The sequence below is a fragment of the Sciurus carolinensis genome, unplaced genomic scaffold, assembly GCF_902686445.1.
Source record: "Sciurus carolinensis unplaced genomic scaffold, mSciCar1.2, whole genome shotgun sequence".
NCBI lineage: Eukaryota > Metazoa > Chordata > Mammalia > Rodentia > Sciuridae > Sciurus > Sciurus carolinensis.
Window position 1 is genome coordinate 2,922,711 of NW_025920119.1, and position 16,757 is coordinate 2,939,467.

At 44.7% G+C, this 16,757-nt stretch overlaps 2 pseudogenes; both read left to right on the forward strand.

Annotated features, from left to right (window-relative positions):
• Nucleotides 1-271: 271 nt before the first annotated feature.
• On the forward strand, nucleotides 272-1,220 carry LOC124973691 (olfactory receptor 2T6-like; annotated as a pseudogene).
• Nucleotides 1,221-1,264: 44 nt separating this feature from the next.
• Nucleotides 1,265-16,757, forward strand: part of LOC124973692 (E3 ubiquitin-protein ligase ZNF598-like) — a 29,056-nt pseudogene continuing 13,563 nt past the window's right edge.

The following is a 16,757-nucleotide window of genomic DNA, read 5'->3' on the forward strand; positions in this document are numbered from 1 at the left end:
CTCCAGAACCCTAGTATTCTGTCTTAATAACTAAACTTTCTCACTCTGAGCAGCAATTGCAAAGTGTCCACTTGTCTCATTCCATCAAAACCAAACTTTCTAGTTGCTGCAAGTCCAGCTCACCAAAAATTGCCTGATGTCAATCATACAAATAATCATAACTTATTAGTGCTTTCTACATAGACAATTTCACATGGTCTGCCACACCACTGTGACTCTCATCAGCCCATGCATCTGTTTCCCAGATCAAACACAAGCCCATGGATTAAACATGACCTTCTCTGTCAACTTTATGCTGGTGAGCCTCTTTCCTCACAGTTGAACCTCAGGCCTCCTCTTTGCTGTCATCTCCATCATCTTCTCTGTGGCCATGAGAGCCAATGGGGCTGTGATTGACTGGATTCCTGATCTACGTGGACCCCAGCTGCACATACCCATGTATTTCCTCCTCAGCCAACTATGCTTCATCAACATGCTTTACATGTCTACCACTATCCCCAAGATGCTGGTGGACTACCTGGTTGGCAAGGGGACCATCTCCTTTTCTACCTGCACTGCCCAGTACTTTCTCTACCTGAGTTTGTGGAGGTCAAGTTCTTCCTGCTGGGACTCATGGCCTATAAAGCTACATGGCCATATGCAGACCACTGCACTACCCTGCTCTCATGAGCTGCTGCATTTGCTGTTTCGTCCTGGCCAGCTCCTGGTCTGGTGGTACTCTGGATAGTTTCCTCCTCATGCCCACCACCATGGGCCCCCCATTCTGAGTCTCCCACAAGATTAACCACCTTTTCTTCAATGTACCCATCATGCTGAGACTGCACTGTGATGACAAGGCCACCTATGTAAGGGTGATGTACATCTGCTGTGTCATGATGTTATTTATCCCTTTCTCCATGGTGTTCACAACTTATGCCCAGATCTTTCTCATGGTGAATCATATGATATCAGCAGAGAGGAAGAGAAAATCCTTCACCACTTGCTTATCACACATGATGGTGGTGACCTTATTTTATGGGAACACCTCCTATAGGTATATGCTTCCCCAGTCCTGCCACATCCCACTCAAAGATAAGATCTTCTCTGCCTCCTACATCATCCTCATGCCCCTGTTAAGCCCTCTCATCTACAGGCTGAGAAATAGGGATGTGATGGGGGCCTTGGGGAGGGTAAGATCCTGCCATGGAGGAGCCTGCTGTGTGATGAAGGATGGACTCTGACATAGAGAACCTGTATGTGTGTCCCAGGGCACCTAGGTTGCACCATGAATGGTGTAGGCCATGCTGGCAATGGTTTCCAAGGCCACTTCTGCAGAGTGCTCCTCAGGATCCCTCCCATCAGAGGCCTGGCACCTTGGGGATGTGCACACATGGGTGACACCAGGGTCCTGGGAAAAATGGCTTGCCCTTTTTTTGTTCCACTGATTCCAGTTTTTCTCTGATTCCAGTTCTCTGGTTCATGTGGAGAATGTCCCCAGATGTCCACTTGATATTGTATACCCTTCACATACTTGATGTCTTCATAATGACATTATAAACTGTCCATTGTTAGATTGCAAGGAACATTGAGGGATGTCACCATCTGAAGGTGACTGGGCATTGCAAAACCTCCAAGGGAACCCTACTCAGACTCACAAGGGGGTTTGAGGATCCAGTTAACTTTACTTTGAGTAGCAACTGAAAACTTTCCTCCTTTATCTAAATTTGGTTCTGGAAAATTGTGAATCATGAGTTCTTCAGGAAGTCAACAATTCATGAAAATATGTATTTTATATATTGCTTAAGACTAGAAAAAAATGCTAAAGCAGATATACTTGTCTGTTTCAATGAGAGGATTTCTGAGGGAGTAATTAATGCATACCTTTGAATAGTAGTTGATTTTAATGCAAATACTATTTGCAAAACCATTGTATAACTCTTTATATTTTTTGTACCTACCAGTCAGTCTCTGAGGCAGTGCACATTCAGATTACTTGGTGGTGTTGAAAATGGATTATGGAACCTGAAGCAGAAGCTACCCAAGTCATCTTACCAAAGTCACTGGAATCATCTGTTCTCATCTATTTACACCAAGTGTCAGGTCCTGAAGGAAAGGGCACAGCAAAATATTGCATGGAGTTTAACATATGTTAATATGTGTTATATTGTATTACCTATATATTATGCCTATAGAAGTAGTCTTAATTTTCACAGTTTTTGGGAGAAATCTCTCTTTAGTACCAGTTACACAACTTACCTAATTTATGGTTAACTGTCACTTAATATACTGTGAAATGTGAGCACTCAAAATAGATTGAAATTAACAAAGACCATTTGAGGGAAAGTCCTTGTTTTTTGACTGATGCACTAATATAGCAAAGAGAAATCCCAGAGCGATATGTCTTAACAGAAATGATCAGTACTAGGCCAAAAATAAAAGAGAAATTCAAGAATCCATGAAGAAAGGGTTTCTGTATATATAACCAATTGTAAGCAGAAGAAATGAAATATTGAGGTGTGATGTGGTGTGGTGAACAGGAATGAGAGCAGACCTTTTATATTTTATCTATGCTGTATGATTTCTTTGTAGAATGCAATAAACAAAAGCATCATTGCAATGTTGTGAATATTTTCCCATCACTAATATTCAGTCTGTTCTCTGTCCAGCTATATTACTTATGCCAGACTGTGCAGAACAATGCAGAAAAAAAAAACAGTCAGATGGAGAGGACAGGAGACAGAAAGCCACTATTTTGGTTTTGGAGAAGGTAATGTATAGCTTGCATTTGATTTTCATGAGGGAACTTTGTATTCCTGTCTTGGTTTGGTGATTTTAAACACTTTGATGTTCCACTTCTCCAAATTCATTTAGGTTTATTGCAAACCTAAACTTTCCTTCCTAACAATCAAATCTGCTGGATTCAGATCAAATCTACCCATTCATCTCCTGTACATTAGTCTGTGACTGTCCATCAATTATTACCTGTGCATCAGCAGAGTGCTGATTACTGAGTTGTCAATCAATTACAAATGGCTTTGTTCCTGTCATAAAATATCAGTTAATCTAATCTGACCTTGGTTGGTTGTAATTCATCCTCCAGCTTCAGTTTCTTCCTCAACCTTATTTCTCATCAATCTACAAAATATTAACCATTCCATGCATGCAGGTTATTTTCCCTATATACACCAAGATTTCTAGACTACTTACCTCCAAGGAAGAAACAAAGAGATGAGGGATGTATGGAAGAATGGAAAGAAGAAAGGAAGAAATGAAGGAAGACAAGCAAATGTCCCTTTTATCGATTTATTGAAATTATATCAAATTGCTGAAATTTTCCATTAAGACTCAAATGATAATTCAATGAAATTTTGACATTTAGTCAATAATACTATTAGGGAGTGTGTGTGTGTGTGTGTGTGTGTGTGTGTGTGTGTGTGTGTAAGAGGGAATCAAACAGGCCCTAATGTATGTATCAGTTATTGAACTATTTAAGGTCCATTCCTGGATAATTCACTTTTCACGGCTTGGCCTGCTTGCATGGCACTGGTCATCTGCATGTTCCTATCTGTGGTGATTGTCTATTATTGTGCATATTAACACCTGTGCTTTCTGAAGGTCTTTTCAGTGTCTTTGCCATCTCTTGCTTAGCTTAGGGACTTGTGCATCACTTTTTAGGCTCACCTTCCCCTCTGTGTCTGAGGGTTCCCTCCAGCTCTTAGCACGGATTATAAGCACTCTCCACCATGCTCAGAGATACATGGACAAGTAACTGCCAGGGTCTACTAAAATAAGGGCTGTTTCCCACATCTTATACTTGACTGTATTTCTTTCAGAAAATCCTGAGGAATCCCATGGATGTCTCCAGAAGCTTCCCTGGAGACAAAACCTGGTGCAAAAACCAGGTGCACCAGGGGGTGGGTGCAGGTCTAGATGAGGACTTAAGGGGTCCTCTAAGAAGCTGCAGAGAGCAGCAGGGAGCTCCACTGCCACCTGCTTTTGGCAATTCCTCCTCATCCAGAACTGTTGCCTAGATTCTGATCTGGGTCACTAAGAGTATTTATTATATGAAGGATAATCATATTGAGTTTGTTTTATTGCTTTTGTTTGTTTCAAATGTTTTCTTGGTTATTCATAACTTTTACTTAAGGAGAGGACAAACAGAATTTTTCCTTTCTTCATTTTTGTGTTACATTAAAATTAAATAATCGGGAATTTAAAGGCTTAAGAAACAAACTAGGTGGCATGTTGCTAGCACTGGGACAGAGTCTTTGCATGATGTTCTGTGGGAAAATCCCCTACATGAAAGCTGCTGGCTGCAGGGCACAGAGTTTCCAGCTTACCTGGAAAGAGCAAACTCCAAGTTCTGCCTTCTTCACACACTGCACATCTATAAAATGACTGTGATCATATCCTCCCAGAAACAACTCAGTGCTTTCCAGGCTTGGGAAAATAGAAAAAGATACATCAGGCAGTAAGGAGGAGTGGGATGTGAAAATCACTGTGGCAGTGTTTTAAACAAATCTAATGGAAACCATTAGTATACGTTTAAATAGAGCCATTCTCGTTGAAAACTGAAAAGTCTATTTTATAATTTTATATTTTATTTGTTCTAATTAGTTGTATATGACAGTAGAATGCATTTTTACATTTCGATAGATAAAACATAAATAGAACGTAATATATAGTTCCAACTACAATGATATTTACAAACACAAGGTATAATTCCATGGCTCCTAATGTGTTCACAGAATTGTTCAATAATGACATAATTTAATTTTAGGCATTGACTTTTTTACTGTTGCTGGAATTGAACCCAGAACCTCATGCATGCTAATCAAGCATTCTATCACTGAGCTACACCACAGGTCCTTGTTTTAAATTTTGGTTTTGAGACATGGTTGTGCTAAGTCACCCAGATTGAATTCAAACTTGTGATCCTCCCTCTTTAGTCTCCTAAGTACTTGGGATTACAGGTGTGTACCATCATGACCAGACATCATTAAAATATCCCTTATCAGCATCTTTCCTGGAATCTACATATAATTTAATATTACATTATATATTTTTCATTTATTTTAATATTAATATAACACAATTCCATGTGTTCGGTGTTCTGCTTTGTCATTCCTAATAATGATTTCTATCTAGATTTATGTAGATTTTACAGCATATCTTTCACCACATCAAGAAATTAAAATGGGGGAGGAGGCCGGAGATCCGCCATGGCGGCATGGGACCCTGTAAGCGGTGGTGGTGGCGGCTCCCAAGCGGGGCGGCGGGAGCTGCGTGCTGTGCTGCAGGGATTTGGAGGCCACAGCGCTGGGCCACTCTGACCATCTGGTGTGCTACTGCTGCTCCACCAAGATGCCAGTGCTGTGCGAGCCACAATCCCCATCCAGCAGCTGCTGCATGAGGAGAAATATGACATCGACTTTGCAGACGGAAAGGTTTGCATTGTACATGCAGCTGTTGCAGCTTGAGTGCCCGCAGTGCCCCCAGCTGCTGCCCTTCGGCCTCTTCGGGGACCTGGAGCAGCCCATGCGGAAGCAGCATGAGCTTTTCTGCTGCAAGCTGTGACTGAAGCACCTCAAGATCTTCACCTATGAGCGCGAGTACTACTCGCGCAAGGACCTGGCTCGGCACCGCATGCAAAGGGATCCTGATGACATATCACATCGTGGACACCCGCTCTGCAAGTTCTGCGATGAGCGGTACCTGGACAACGATAAGCTGTCGAAGCACTTGCACTGAGACCACTACTTCTGTCACTTCTATGACTCAGATGGGGCCCAGGACCACTGCAAAGTGCTTCCTGTGTGAGGAGGGCCGCTGCAGCACAGAGCAGTTCAGCCATTCCTTCTGCACCTAGATCGACCTCAAGGCAAACCCGACTGCCTGTCACAGTCGCAGCCATGCTGAGGCACGCCAGAACCTGGAGATTGACCTGAAGTTCAGTTTTGCACCACAGCACTCACGTCATAGTGAGGGGATAGTCAGCAGTGAGGACTACGAGGAGGTGGACAGGTACAACCGCCAGGGTCAATGGGGCTGGGCCAGCTGGCGTGGAGCCTAGTGGAGCCATCGAGGAAGCTGGAGGTACAACAGGGAAGAAGAGGACTGAGAAATGGCTGCTGCCATCCGGGCACCAGTGGCTGCACAGCACGAGGAGACTCCCAGGAAGGAGGACCGGGAGGAGGGTGGCAGTCCTAGGAAGGAAGAGGCCGCACCAATGAGCCCCGTGGCCCAGGTGCCTAACCGGGGTTCAGGGTGAAGGCCCAGGTCCCAGGGAGGCCTCAGCAAATAGTCCTGAAGGCCAAAAAGACTGCCTGGGCCTGGGCCCAGGGCTCACCCCCCAAAGCACCCTCCTCCCCACTCTAAAACTCAAGGATGAAGATTTCCCCTGTCTCTGTGCTTCTACTTCCTCCTGCTGCACAGTGGCAGCCCCAGGTCTTGAGGGGCTAGTGCTGGTGTACCCTGGTCCCACCAGGGGTAGAAACACCTTCCAGGAGGAGGACTTCCTTGCCCTGGTGTGCTCTGCATCCAAGCCCAGTACCACCCTGTCAAGACTCATTTCTGCCTGGAACAGCAGTTGCAGCAAGAAAGGGGCTCCACCCACTCCAGGGGTCCAGGCTGACCCTGGAGCAGCTAGATGTCCAGGAAGGCTGAGAGGGGAGCAGTGGTGGACAGAAGGGTGGCCTGCCCCCTGGGAAGGAGCAAGGCAGTGGCCAAATATCTCTTCTTCTTATGAAAATCTATGCAGTGTTTTTGCCTAGAATTAAGTATAGTATGCTTAATCCTCTCAACTACTCCCACTCAGTAGCAGAAGTGTGTGGATTAGAGATAGTCCCAACAAGTCTGAGGAGAGGACATTTTATGAGAGAGTGATTAAGGACCTTGGAGCTCCTAAGGGGCAGTTCTTGGTTGAGGTCACAGGCTGTGGCCTCCTGAGGGTTAATCTGAGAGAGGATTGGCCTGTGCCTACTGATGCTGAGGTGTCTCAGGGGGATGAGAGCTTGTAGGTACACCTCTGGTGAGGAAGGAGTGAGAAGAAAGGACATATTCAGAGCAACTATAGCCCGTGTCCATCAACAGCAGGACATGTTCCAGGATGCACACAGAGTTCTCAATTCAGGTTAAGTGAGACAGGACCATAGATCTACTTCTGTAGCCACAGACACCCACCCATTTCCACTTATAAAGGAATCACCAGGAAATGCCTCCCAGTCCTTGTCAGTTGAAGGTAAGTGATGATGGAAGCATTCCCCATAAGCTATAGATAACCACACACAGCAAAGGAGGAGAGGAGCCCTTCATCAACCCCTGTTGTTAACCACAGAGCTCCCTCCCTGGACACAGCAACTAGACAAAGTGGGATATGCTCCCAGATATTTAAAATTGAAGGACCTGATCCTTTATGATAAGCCAGGGTCTGGGGCTGTAACTCAGTGACAAAAAGCTGGCTAGCATGCATGAGGCACTAGGTTTGATCCTCAGCACCAAATTTTAAAAAATAAACAAATAAAATATGATGAGCCAGCCATTTATCCTGAAGTTTTACCTGAATTTGATTACATTCAGCCTCAAGATACCAATACGGAGGCACATTTCAGTGCTCAAAGGACAGTGCAGAGAACTGCAGAAACAGAATTGCATGACCTTCCCAGGTCCACGTGGGTCCACACTCATGTGAACCCAGGCCATCTGCACTGGCACCAAGGCCCAAGGCCCTCTGCTCTGATGGCTCTGCATTGTCTCATCTACATGAACATGGTTCCCACACACACCATCTGAGGTGTGTCGACAGTCCATCTCCATGATTTCCTTGAAGACTCGCTCTTATTCAGGAGGCACTATGGGGTAGCCAGTGAATAATGGGATCTAAATTCAAACTCTCAATCTCAGCAGCAATGCACCTTGGACTAAGAATTTTATTTGGACAGCGCAGGAGGAATGTGAGCCATGAGCCCTCCAGGAAAGGAGAGCACACAATATAGTGCCATCTGTTGACTGAACATTTCAAGCTGAAAATAGGGTCCTTCAACTACAGAGTGAAGGACCTGAGTCTCATTTCTCTGCTGTCCTCTCCTCTCCAGGCTTTTTCCATCCATGACAGTGGTCCAGCAGCAGCTCAGTCCAGGCTAGTGAAGCAAACTCCTCTGTCATTCTTGTCCTATGTCCACATGGGCCCACTCCCTTAGTAATTTATGAGCAATCACACCAATATGATGATAATTACTCTGTGTCATACTGACCTCCTGGAGCTCTGCTGGAGGAAGAGACCCCTCTAGTGCCAAGGTAAGATGCCCCACCTGATGGGAAATAGTTTGTTGTTTTATCTTATTTTCAAATGAAATTTTTTATGAAAATGTGACATCATACGTGACAGATGACATGGAACTTTCCTTGGGGATGGGCATGGATTTCCTCTTCCAGTAGGTGACACTGGGTCAAAGAGGGCATGTCATTGGCAGTACTAGCCTGTTAACTGTGTGGTAATAGGGGCCAGTTCTCAGCACCATATTCCCCCTGGATCAAGAGGCTTGTAATTTCCCACCAAGACCGACATGAGAAATAGCAACTCAAGGAACATCATACACTTTCACTGGGTGTGTGGCCCCTGCCTTGGGGCCTTTCACTGGATGTCAATCCTCAAAAAAGTAAGGGGAGAAGAGAAGCCTCAGTCCACAGTTCACACCATCCTATACTGCCATGGTCTCAATATCAACTAACAACAGGAAGAGATCTGTAACCATCCTCACTGAAGGAAGCCCTAGTTGAGGAGAAATGTTGGCTTTCCTGCTTGCTCAGCCCTGGGAGCCTCTCTCCTGTCTCCTGCTGGGGAGCACAAGAGAGCGTAGGGACCAAATTCACCTTTCACGTGACAAAACCTGGCCCCTTGTGAATAGGCAATTGGAACTCTGTCATGTGGCTTGCTTGGCCATTTCCACATGTGGATCTGTGTGGTGTGTTGTTAGTATAATGGATGTGGTACTTTCTAGACTCAAATATCCTTTAATAGCAAAATTAGTAGATTCTACCCCTGACCTCAAAGAGTGATGGGCAGTTATGCATGTGCTTAGGAAATAGATGCTATGTGACTTTCACTGGGCCATGGATAATCACCGAGTTAAAGCAGAGCAGGGAAAGTCCCATTTTCCTTAATTTTGTCTTCTCAGAGTAGCCTTATTCCGACAGGTGGACATAAGCCAGTTATATGTGTAGAAATTACATTAATTACCACGAAGCAAAAAAAGCAATCATCCCAGTCCCTCCCCACACTTCTGAATTCCACAATCCCAAGAGTGCTGTTTCCAGTAAAGAGGAAAGTTCCACTCTCTCAGAATCATCTGGTGGGCAGAGGTCTGAGCCTGGCCTGGGTTCCCTGCCCAGGAGTTATTAACACAATGTGTGCATTACAGCTGCAACTCCAGCTCCACAGGACTGATGCTGAGGGCTGCAATGATCCTACTCATGTGGGAAGTGACAACCTGAGTATATGAGGTTTTACAGATGTGAGTGATGACTGCTGAATCTCTGATCCCACAGAACCTAGGTAAGTTCTGAGAAATGAGAGGAGGAATAGGATGTGGTGTGGGCAGCATGGCAAGCAAGAAACTAATGACTTTATCATTGACCATTGTGTCTCTAAAGACTCCACAATAATGAGAAAGTATGATACCAGTTGTGACCATGAAGAATCTCCAGGTAGATTCCAACACTGAGGCAGCACCCAAGGGAAGAACATTCCTGGGAGTCATTGAGTTATAACTGCACAGCTGGAGATAGAGAAAGGGGTATGAAATCAGAAAGAAAAAAAAAGAAATGTGTCTTTTCAACTGCTAAGTTTAATAAAAAGTTTTATGCTTATGGGCTTTGAGTTCTTCATTCCCAGTCAACTTACTTTACTGCTGAGGTTGACTTTCCTGCAGATCAGCTGTCTCCTGAATCTGTCCCTGACACACCATATCCTGGGTTTGTTTGGGTAATGTCTTTTGAGAATGGAGCATAAAGACTTTGGGGTGTCTGGTGCTGGCCTCCAGAGCAGGTGTTTGATAGACTTCAATCTCTCATGGGCTTCTCCGATCTTGGATATGGGCAGGATGATGTCCCAGGGAACTCAAGTGAGACTTGGTATGCTGACTCTGCTGGACTTCCAGGTCTTGCTCAGCAACCTCATGGTTTTATCCTGGCTGTTTTTTCCTGGTGCACTGATGCCCTCATGGTCAGGTAACCTGAAGAATCCCCAAAGTGTAGATTTAGCATTTACATTCAGTATTTACATTTAAAGAGTCAACCTTTTTTTAAAACTGTTATCATGCTTTATTTTGCTTTAAACTTCTCTAAAATATCAGTGAGAGAGAAAAGTAATGACCCCCATTTCTGTTATGCTTGTGTTTCACTTAAGCATTTTGTTGCTGCTTCTATCTTTATGTATGAAATTACAGATGTATCAGGTCATGATTTTAGGATGATCCCATGGTAACTGATGCTGGTTGCATGCATTTGGACTTGAGTGTGGGTGTAGTTTTCTTCTGTCAGTCCTGTCATTTACTTGTGGAATCACTGATGTCTCCTTGTGCTGGTTTTATCATCACAGTATTGGCATAAATGTAAATTGACCAAAAAGAAACAGAGATCAGCACAATGAACTTGACCTTTTGCCTTTGTCATGAACAGCAGTCTCCTGAGCCCCTGCATACCCCTCCCCAATAAGTTACAAGCAGCCTCTGAAAAGAAGTCGGGAGATCCTAGGAGCAAAGGGCAAGTCTGAGCCAGGTTGTGTGTGTCACTCAGCAACCTGTGTTTCTGTGGATGTGACTGCTGTACTGCAGAGCACAGGAAGAACTGGCTTTGGACTCAGGCTGGGCCTAAAACTCGTGCTGGCAGCCTGATTCCAAACAGGGAGGCTGAGACTCAGACAGGAACAAAGATCCAAGTGCCAGTGATCTGTTAGTCATGGAGGTACCAGGGAGTGGTGATGCTGATCCCAATTGGGTGCAGCACTGGGTTGCAGGGGAGGGTGATGGTCCCCTAGAAGTCATCTGGTATGGAAAGTGACCCCTGGAAATAGGCAAGGGGTGAAGCTTCAGCATTGCTCTCCCACCCAGCCCCACAGTCTAAGGCCTGTGAAGAGGAACCTGCCTTGCTGCATTATGCGATGCTGTGTTCTGCTGGAGAGCACGGGGCAGGCCTCAGCTCTCCTGTCACTCCAAAGCAAGGGACATGGCTCTCATGAAGGTGAGATGCCATCTAATGGAGCAATCATGGGGTCAGGGCTAGGCTGCACTTCCTGGCAGATGTTCTCACTTTCCTGCATACCATGATAACACCACTCCAGGCCAGACTTGCTCTCATGCTTCATCCCCTGGGGTCTCCTCATCTGGTCTTCAAGTTTACTTCCTGCACCAGGTCACTTTTGGTAGTTTTTGTAAATGAACCCGTGGAAATTGTTAATTTATGTTTTCAACAAAGCCACCCCTTACTTCACACTAAGATGTCAAGCCATTCATATTTTAACAGCTTATTAACTACAAACTTCATCCACAAACTATGTTCAGTTCCATGGTTTGTGACATATAAAGAGAGTTGTGTAAAAATCGCACAATTTACTTTTAGGCTTGACCTCCTTGCATACATATTTTATATGTATATAATTTAATAATTCACTTAATATAATTTCCTTAATATAATAATTTAAATACAGTTCAGTGTATCTTTCATTTTGTCTTTCTGAAAGAAGATCTCTGGTTACATATAAATGCATTTAAAATGGACCTTTCACCAACTCAAGAAATTAAACTGTTTTAAATAAGGAATACATCAACCAAATATCATTTATTTTTAGAAAAACTGAAACAATACTTTGGTCTGTACAATTAATATTGCACCATCCATGGAGGTACACCCTCTGGTCTACCATTAAGTACACACACACACACAGACACACCTGCACATATTTTTATACTTATAATAAGATGAAAAACTATACTTTAGAATATATCCCCTATGCAGTGTGTAAAGCAACTACCAAATAAGAACAAATAATGCAGACAATACTCCATAACCCAATAACGCACAATGTCTATGGACACTCTGGGTTCTCCTGGGTTCTGTCAGATATTTTGAATGGAAAGTGCCTGTTTATTTGCAGACAATCCCAGAGATGAGTCAGAGGGGACACCCACTGCTTCATTTGATCAGAAGAATCATGATCCTCACAAAAAGCCAGACAGAAAATGGGCATTAAAAGCCAAATTTTTCTGAAAGATGTTGACAGATGCAGTGCACATCTTGACTCAGAGGTTTTTAAGAAAGAAGACAGGGGTCATGCGGTGGGAAATTTGTCAGACTGATGAGGACAGAAGCCCTGATTTTTGGGTGCTGCCAAGGATGGTGTAGAGGGACAGCAGTGCCATCGGGTAACTGGAGTGAACATGTGGTGACAGAGGGAAGGAGGCCTGTGTGACATCAGGGAGAGTGCCAAGGTGGGTCCCAGGTTGTAGCTATTAAGGAACAACCAGAGGAAATGGGACATCACTTCGTGTCAACAAGCATTTTAAGAGAGATGAGGGCAGTGTGGAGATAGGCCTCTGATGAGGGAGTAGAGAGCAGGGTGAGTGCCCAATGCTGGGTAATCATGGTCATTTCATCGTTGCTTGGGCAGGCTGCAGGCTGAAGCCTCCATCAATAAGGAGACAGGGTTTTTTCAGACTTACTTCATTAGTCACCATATCAGCAGCCTAGTGGTCCTCTTCAGTTAATCAGCAGTAACTGATCATGAGGGCCTTCCCAGAAGAGAGAAGCTATTCTTGGCAGAACTGTCCAGGGGCAACTGTCTTGGAATGCCCTGAATTCTGATATGTGGAAAACCAGGCAGAGAATGTTCACCATGGTTCTCAACTGGTCATCAAGGACAGCGGACAGTGTGAACTTGCTGGAGAGGGATGATCCCAAGTTTGAACCTAACCCAGTCCTTCAGAAGGGTTTGAGGTAAATTGCTTTGCATTTTGGGGTCAGAGAAGCAGAAGGTTGGTCATGGACTGAGTCCTTCTCTTGGCCCTGCCACCTCTTCTAGGGCAGCTGCTCTCCCTGCAGAAGTTTTGCTCTTTTAGGGAGCGAGAGGAGCTCCTGGTTTTGTTGTCCAGGGTATATACCTGGGCTCTCAGGATTTCAGGGATATCTGGTGCCACAGAATCTACTATATTCCTGATCCTAGGAGTGGAACTCTGGTACATCACTCATATTCTCTAAATGTCAGTGTTCTCCACTGATGTGGTTGAACATGCCCCTCAGAGGCTCATGGGATGGAATTTTGGTCTCCAGCATGTCACTTCTGAGTTGAAGGGCCTTTCAGGATCTGGGCTCCACTGCAGTCCTTATTGCACAGGGTGCCACAACTTGCCTGCAAGCTTGTCTGCAAGTGGGTAGGTGATGGGATTACAGAGTCAGTTGGTTCCCACAGAAAAGGCTTTGTGCACAGTGAGGCCACCCCATAGCATGCACCCTTATGTGTGTGGCTGGCTCCCTTTCTGATTCTCTACCATGTGCTGATGCCATCAGGGGATCCTCACCAGAGGGCACACAGATGAGGTTGCCTGATATTGGGCTTTGAGACAAAAAATAAATAAATCAACATTTTTCTTTACAAATCATCAAGACTCAGATATCTTATTATAGCTATTCATTGACCCAATTCTCTTTCCCTTCAAGGCTGCCTGTAGTGTTTAAGAGTACCAAAGGCCTGTGCAGATAGTTCCTAGGGTGGTCTGGACCTCAGAGAATTTTCCTTTCCCTAACTGCAGATGCCCTCAAGAAAATCAGAAAATTATATTCCAGAACCAAAGGCTCTTTGACTCAAACCATGTAAGACCTGTGGAGTTGCTGCCTGCTGTCATATGGAGCACCACCATGAGGCCAGTCAGCTGTGGGAATCAGAATTGGGAATTCACTAGAGAAACACTTCTGCCAAGTCACATGCCTGGCCACCTGCCCATGTTCCCAGAGTTAGTGGTGTTACAATTAGGGTCTGGGAATGAGTGTGCCTCAGGGTGTATGTGTGTTTGGTTCCCCTAGATAATCCTCTGGGTACCTAGCACAATTCTCAATGTCCAATGTCAAATTCCACAGTAAAAGTCAGAACACATTCTCTTCTGCATGGACTAGGGCCAGCATCATCCAACAGTATATGATAGGCTTTTTTGTCTGCTGTGCCCACTCTACAAGTGGATAGGCCATGACCAAGAAGAGTGATGCAGGCCTGAGGCAGGATATTGAGTGGAAGAAACAGATGTGTGCCGGCACCCCAGGTCCATTGTGGATGCTCTAAACCCAAACCTGGACTTGCCATTCAGTCACTCCTGAGGCAATATGCCAGGGGAATCCAGCATTGTCAAGTCATCTTGGAATGTGTCAGCCTAGAGATAGCTCAATTACTACCCATCATCTGAGAGTCTCAGAGATCTCAAAACTGAAGGTAGTTTGTGCACATAGGTCTGAGAACATTTCCAATGCACCAGTGTGAAAAAGACTTTTGAAGCCCATGAGCTTCTGGTCAGATCACAGATTCTGAGGCTGGGAGACACAACTTATGAAGAATTTCCAGGAGGTAGAGGTTTGGTATACTTAACCATCTCCAGTACACCACACATCTCCAAATCCCAATAAAAACTGAGGAGATGCTTCTTGTATTCTGGACATTTAGGTGTGAGCCCTATTAGCTACAAGCTACAGACATGATTACTGAGACTACTAAGAACTGAAATGTTTACTGAATGTTAGCCTGGGGTCTGTCACATTGGTGCAACACACACTCAAATGTGATGAAGAGAGGCTCCATGTTCAAAGAACATCTCTCCTTGTGACTCTCTCCCTCTACACTGGATTGGGAGTGCTGGCAGTGGGAACTGGCTCACTCAACAAATTCACACTCAGTACTGAAAATAGAACCAGAGTTTATTGTTTTTGATTTTCAGCAATTTCATGTTTGTGACTAAGGAAGGGTTCATCTAAGAGGAGGTAATATGCTCCATGGTCCTCACAGTGCTAGGTGAAGTGTTTGTGGCATGGAAGGAAGTGCTTCTGCAGTATCATCCCTTTCCATCAGGCTGGTGAGTCAAGCAGATAGCAAGACCACAAAGCCAGAAACATAGATCCTTAGACGACCATCATCATCAACCATTGGGAATCAGCCCAGTGGACACTTCTCCAGTCAATTCTCATGGACTTCCTGCAGGGTGTTTCAGTGAAGGGAAGTTCCTTCTCTACAGGATGATCCTGTGACAGTTGGTTTGGAGGGTTCTGGGTTCTGAGCAACTTGGGAGACAAGGTTCCCAGGTGGTCATCTGGTCTCCCAAACACACAAAGAGACAACCGACAGTGTGAAGATGGTAGAAAGGGAAAGATACAGAGTTTCTCTTCTCAAAGACACTCTGAGAACTTTCTTGATAGGAAACTGAGTCATGTTTGGTTTTTGATTGGAGTCAGAGGAAAAGGAAGGACTTGTGATTCAGGAACTGCCTTCCCTTACCTCTTCCACAGCATTAACTTTGTCCTACCATGAAGCTTGGGCAGGAGGATTGAGAAAGGGAATGCTGGATGTATTAGGGCCAGAGGTCATGACATGATTCAAAGGTCTCAGTTACTCAGGAGTCCTGTCCTCAGGAAATTGAATGCATCCACCCTCCCAGGTCCATCTCTCAACTGTGCTATGATCCTGCAAGTCAACCACCATTTGTGATTTTCATAGCCACAGGAGAATAAGAGGAGGCACAGTCCTTGCCCAGTTCACAACACTGTGTTGCTGTCATATCTCAGAAGATGAGGCCCAAAGTTCTACATGAGCTGTGAATCATCAAACTCAGGTAAGGAATGAAAAGCAAACAATAATCTCCAATTCCCTGGACTTGTCCTTGCCTGTCTCAGTTCAAATCTCCCAAAGGTCTCCCTCAGTCCTTTTACTCTGAGTGTACAGGTAGAGCTCCTCTGAAGGACCTGCCCATCCTCTTAAGGTATTAACTGCACTTGGTTACTTTTTGTAATACAACCTAATTTGTCAAAATATAAAACAGCAGTAGGAAATGAGGAGGAGAGAGGGATCATATGACCTCCCCAAGTTCTTGGCACCCGAGTAGGGATCCAGCCCAGGAATCATCCCCTGTACCACCTGTCACTCACACACATCTTCTATGCATAAAGGCACTGCTCACACAGTCTTTCTGGTGTTTAAAGTCTACCCCATAATCCATGATCATCCTGAAGCTCAGTTCTGGTTTAGCTGGCTCTGCTGGGCAGCTTGTGAATAATTGGATCAATTTTTTAAACTTTGTACTAAGCAGCAATTTCACTTTGGTTAAGAATTTCCTAATATACAGACAAAATGAACTTGATGGACATGTCCTCCAGGAAAAGCATGTAACTTCTGCACACATGTCACCTATGCTGGATTTGGGGCCTCTGAACTGAGTACTGTTTCCCATTCAACATTTGATCCTCTCCAAGAGAAAGGAAAACCCAAGAAACACTGCAGGACATGACCTGCCCCAGAAAAGATTTTCTTCCTCTTGCTGAATGCTCTGTACCCTGATCACTCACTACTTAGGAAATCTAGATGAAAGGGAAGGAGGGAATTCCCTGCTGGCATTCACCTGGAGAGATTCCCAGGCCCAGCTTCCTGCTGGGAGTCATGACTGGGCAGTTGTGTATGGAGCTCTTTCTCCAGGTAATGTCTAGTTCTGATATACACAATAGGATGGAGGTGATTCATAACTAGGAAAGAAACC